The sequence below is a fragment of the Cyprinus carpio genome, chromosome B22, assembly GCF_018340385.1.
Source record: "Cyprinus carpio isolate SPL01 chromosome B22, ASM1834038v1, whole genome shotgun sequence".
NCBI lineage: Eukaryota > Metazoa > Chordata > Actinopteri > Cypriniformes > Cyprinidae > Cyprinus > Cyprinus carpio.
In genome coordinates, this window is record NC_056618.1 from 12,632,719 (window position 1) to 12,637,790 (window position 5,072).

Sequence of the window (5,072 nt, forward strand, 5' to 3'; positions counted from 1 at the left end):
CAGCCCACAAATTATCAAAACTGTGTAAAATAATTCATATTTTCATTCTAGAGAAGCATGCAAAATTTAAGAGGGATTGGGCAAAAAATAACACTCTAATAGTTATAAATTTTAAGAACAGTGTTGTATGAGAAATTGCCATTTTTAACCACTAGATGGCAGCTGAAGATCACTAATGGGCTAATTCAACTAACTTAAACAGTACTGTTCAAAGGTTTTATGGATTCATGCCAAAAACATTATAAAACCACTGTTACAACATTTAAAATCTAATTGAGTCAAAGTTTGTCAGCCATACATCCAGGTTGGCCGAGACCACCCCAAAGGTCTTAAAGTGCTTGAACCCCGGTAATTGCTGCTTGCAGCTATATTTATTATTATTATTATTTAAGATTAACTGCCCCCCACCCCCGGCCATTGTTAGATGCCAGTGTTTCCTGTCATAGCTATGCAAAGATTTGATTTCAAAAACAGTATCGTAGCTATTAAACTATATCTTATGATGTTAAATCTGTATTTAACCTCAAAAGATCGCAAAGTAAAAAGAGCTGCTAAAGTCCTATTTTAAGGTGGTTGTATTTTACATTTAAATTATTATATTCAAGTGAAGAAGGATTCCATACCCAGTTGCTCCAATAGTGTTGAGTACCACTGTAACATTAACCCTGCCTGCTTTAAATGTTTCAAAATAATTAAAATTTGAAAACAATAGAAATTTAGAAAAGTAATCAAATGTAATGAGTTACATTACTTTAATAAAGTCACTGATACAGTTACACTACATATTACATTTTTAAATAAGGTAATTTGCAATCTGTAACCTACATTTCCAAATTATCCTTCCCAACACTGGACCTGACACCTTGTAACTCAGACAAAGAGTTGACAAAATTAAACTAAAATATAAACCCATATTGGATTTTAAAGGGTATCATTCCTTAAAACAAAATCCCTTTTTTTTAACTGTGATAATAATAGAATGCAAAAAAAAGTTTTGATTTGCAGATTAATAATTTTAATTTCTGGAAAAATAAAATAGGAGTAACTTCTCGAATTAAAAATGTCATCAAACCAGGAGTCTGTTTTCAACATTTAAACATCACTATCATGATACCCTTCAATAATATAATTGAACATATAAGCTACAATTAGGTTTATGCATTCCCCATGAATGAAGAAAATAAGGTTGCATCCCAGGAGCTCTACAAGAATGTTATAGAGTGATGAATGCAGCCAAAGAAAACATGAAGAAAAGAAAATGGAAAATAACACAGGTAAGACAAATAAATCAATTCTTTCCATTTACGTATTAAACTGTTGGTATGCCGACAAGAAAAGCTATTTAGGAAATGTATTATTTTAGTTATTGCGTTTAAGACCGATATACTACATGCAGCTAAAAAAATTAATATAGCCACGTTGGGAGATAGGATCCAAGCAAGTGTAGATCAAATGAGCACAGGGCACACAGCGCGTATCCATGGCAACGCTCAGCTGCGTAGTGACAGTTAACGGGTATCCCGGTGATTCGCTCAGACACGGCCTTGAGTTTTCGCTTTTGTTCGGTCGAAAATGTATTTATACTTTTATATTATTAAACATTATACTACTAATTTTAACACTCGCGGACATTGTTTTTGTTTATTTAATCCAATCCGTCTGAGACATATGAGAATTAATTGCTGACAAGCGACAGGCCTAAAGCACAGAAAAATTAGCGTTTTAAATACTTATTCATTCTCTGTTATAGTGGACAAGACCGCAAGTATGTTTTTTTTTTTTTTTCTTCATATTTCCGCTTAGTTTTTTTGTTTTTGTTTTCATTTTCAGCCCTGGAGTTTCATGCCTCACGCTTTAGTTCACAACTGACTAAAGGCCTATTAAAATAATGTTATTAAAACCTCAGTATATAAGCCTACATCTGCATAGTGAACTGTTCCCTACAGCCTTGTGATTCATTGTATTTTTGCTCACATAAATTCAACAACTGACGGTTTTTTGTTTTTGTTTTTTTAGCAAGGTGCCTCTGTCAGGGGAGTTAAAAGATAATTACGTCATCATTAGGGCTGCCAATTAACTTCAAAAATGGAAAATAAGGGACAATTGTGATTCTTTATAATAAAGTAAGGGACAGAATAAGGGAAGCTCAAAATATTTGTATCATGTCTGCCTAAAAATATCTCGGAAATAATAACATTTGTTTTGCTAAACCTATTTATGTACAATTACCTATTCTAAAAATAAATGACTTCACTAGTTTAGTAATTTAGGAGGTGAAAACACTGTGAAATTACATACATACAAATTAAAGCATAACAACTGAACGTCAATGAAACAAGTCAATGACGCATAAACCTTTTTTACTTAAAATTTGATTGCAATCATATAGCTTATGAATGAATGAAAATGCATATTTTTTTATTTAAGAAAGCTTTTAGAGAGTGAGCTACTTCTGGTCTTTGGATTTGAACTTGGGTCTAGTTTTAAGAATACACCATAAGTTAATTTTTAGAAAAATGTAGTCTATTTTTTTTTCTCTATTCAACAGTATTACTTTACAATGAAAGACGTCTTCCCTCGGGTAGACTGAATGTTTTTCTGCCTTGCTGGATGTTGGGCTCATGATCAATAAGTTGTTTCCATTCGCCCAAACTGATTTGGCAAAATCAAAACGCGGATGGTGGAAGCAGGGGCGTTGCACAAGATCCCAGTCCTGATGGGCCCCATCAGTGATGCGCGGGTTGATCCAAAATGAGTGGGTGCCTGCGGTCACCCGCGAGTCATCCAAAAATATTTTTAATGATATTCGGGTCTAGTCGGTCCAGATTCGTTTGAAAATAAAGAAGCTAAAAATTAAACCTTTGTAATTTATATAGTACTAGAACACAATTTTTGAAAATACATAGGCCTACACTTTATTGGCTGAATAACTGAGCGCGAAGATGGCCGCATGAGCTCAGAGTCTAGTGATGGGAAGTTCGGGTTCTTTTTCCACGAACCGGTTCTTTCGGACAGTTTGATTCAATAAACCGGTTGAAAAAAACGGTTCACCAGTTCTTTACGCTCGACGTAATGGCGTCATTGGCGATGACGTAATGGCGTCAAATCTATCAAACATTCAAATATATAAAGTCAGTAATCATAACTTTAGTCAGTTAAAAACCTTATAATCATGAAAAGTTTACAATTAAGTTTTTGCAACAACAGCACCCAAATCAGTACCATCAGTAATGTGCATACGATGGACGAAGGATTAGTCTTGAAATTAAGTATAAATTAGGTGTCAGCAGCGGAGAACCATGATCCACTTAATAATACATATCCATTGCGATTTATTCTATTAAGAACTTATCTTTTCGCCAGATTGGCCCTTCATTCAGTCTTCGTTTTACCTGCGCTCCATAACATTCGCACAGAATCATTCAGAATCAATCACCAAAAGAACCAGTTCGTTCAGACGCGCTGTTGTCATCTGCTTCAGCTGAATCACGCATGCACAGTATCATCAGCTCCTCGGTTCTCGAATCGGACGTGTCCGACAGAAACGGTTCTCGGTTCAGTGTACAGGTGATCTGAAAACCGATGCAACCGGTTCTTGACTCGAGAACGAGAACCGCTCTAACCGGCACGCTGCAGTTCAGTATCATCAGCTGTTGCGCTTCTTGTCCGGTGAGTGACTACATTCCGCACATTTAAAAATAATAAATGCGCGTTGAAAGCACGCCATTTTCTAACGTAACCTATTTAACTTACTTTAACTTCTTAGGTAATAATATCAATGGTATGATGTTTCAGATGCGTCATCAGATGCGAAATTACAAAACATATATTTAATTGTTTTTTCAAAATTATCGCTAGGCACAGTTTGGCAGTCGCTGGACATTGGTAGGGACACATCCCTGGCGTCCCCCCTAATTCTACGCCCCTGCGCTGCGATGAGCATTTACTACTTTTAAAAAATGCGGGTCGGGTACAATATTTTTTTTTTCTTTTTTGCGGTCCGAGTTGCGGGCGGGTTAGTTGAAAACGTCGGTCGGTTGCGGGTTGTTTATACATTGACCCGCGCATCACTGGTTCGGTCCGAGTTGCGGTCAGGTTAGTTGAAAATGTAGGTTGGGTGCGGGTTATTATTTCAAGGGCCCTCTCTTCCTTTGGGGCCCTGGTAATCAGTATTGGTTTTACCCACAGTCCGACGCCCCTGGGTGGAAGGGAATTACAGTAGCCTAAGTTCCGCTCGCTGTGAAGCGGAAGAATTTCATTTGCAAATAAGGGACAAACTGCGTTCCGTAGGCTATAGCTTTCATACGGGATGCTTCTTTGATGACTTAAATACGGGACGATTCCGTATTATCCGGAACAGCTGGCAACCCTGCGAGTCCTGCAGACTGCACTCTGCCTGCAAAAAGAGTGGGGCTGCTGTGAGTGGATGCAGCACAACCCCAGTGCCATGACAACACCGGCCCTCGCAGCCAAAAATAATAGACTGGCCCACCGGGAATACTCCCGGTCCTCCTGATTAGCCAATCCGGGTTTGGCGCTTCTGTGTTATGCTGTGGTTTTTGTGACGTGAAATGGAAAGTATTTTTAACCAGACATTTCTCACTCCGTTTGTTAAGTCTGACGTCACCACTTCCGTGTCCAAATCAGATATCACAAGAAAACAACAAAAGGTGCTAATATACACTCACAATGTGATTATAATACTACCAAAAAAATATAATCATAACCTTTAACAACTTACCGAAATCACAATTAACCAGACAATGAAAATATAAATAAATAAATAAATAAATAAATATAGAAGGGAGGCTGTGAGCACGGAGACTGTAGTGTACACCGTGAGTTTGAAAACGTTTAGCTTAAATATTAAATAAGGATAAACAGTGCTAATAAACGGCTGCTGAGGTAGTATTCTCAAGTGAAGCAAGTTGATGGTATAGATTTGTTGCTTTTGTTGCTTTTTTTTGCATTGTGTGGAGGACCCATCCTCATGTCGTTCCAAACCCGTTAGACCTCCGTTCATCTTCAGAACACAGTATAAGATATTTTAGATTTAGTCCGAGAGCTTTCTG

The 5,072-nt window shown here is 37.2% G+C and overlaps 2 protein-coding genes and 1 long non-coding RNA gene across 3 annotated transcripts in view; 2 read left to right on the forward strand and 1 right to left on the reverse strand.

Annotated features, from left to right (window-relative positions):
• Positions 1–5,072, reverse strand: part of LOC109103223 (NLR family CARD domain-containing protein 3-like) — a 1,793,396-nt gene that overhangs the window by 1,191,250 nt on the left and 597,074 nt on the right. The gene's annotated exons all lie outside the window — the stretch shown is intronic.
• Positions 1–5,072, forward strand: part of LOC109070511 (ribonuclease inhibitor-like) — an 862,999-nt gene that overhangs the window by 692,950 nt on the left and 164,977 nt on the right. The gene's annotated exons all lie outside the window — the stretch shown is intronic.
• The window catches only part of LOC122141392, an 18,287-nt gene continuing 14,254 nt past the window's right edge, over positions 1,040–5,072 (forward strand). Inside the window, exon 1 of the long non-coding RNA XR_006157774.1 lies at positions 1,040–1,274. This is a non-coding gene — a long non-coding RNA (uncharacterized LOC122141392). The remainder of the gene's footprint in view (positions 1,275–5,072) is intronic.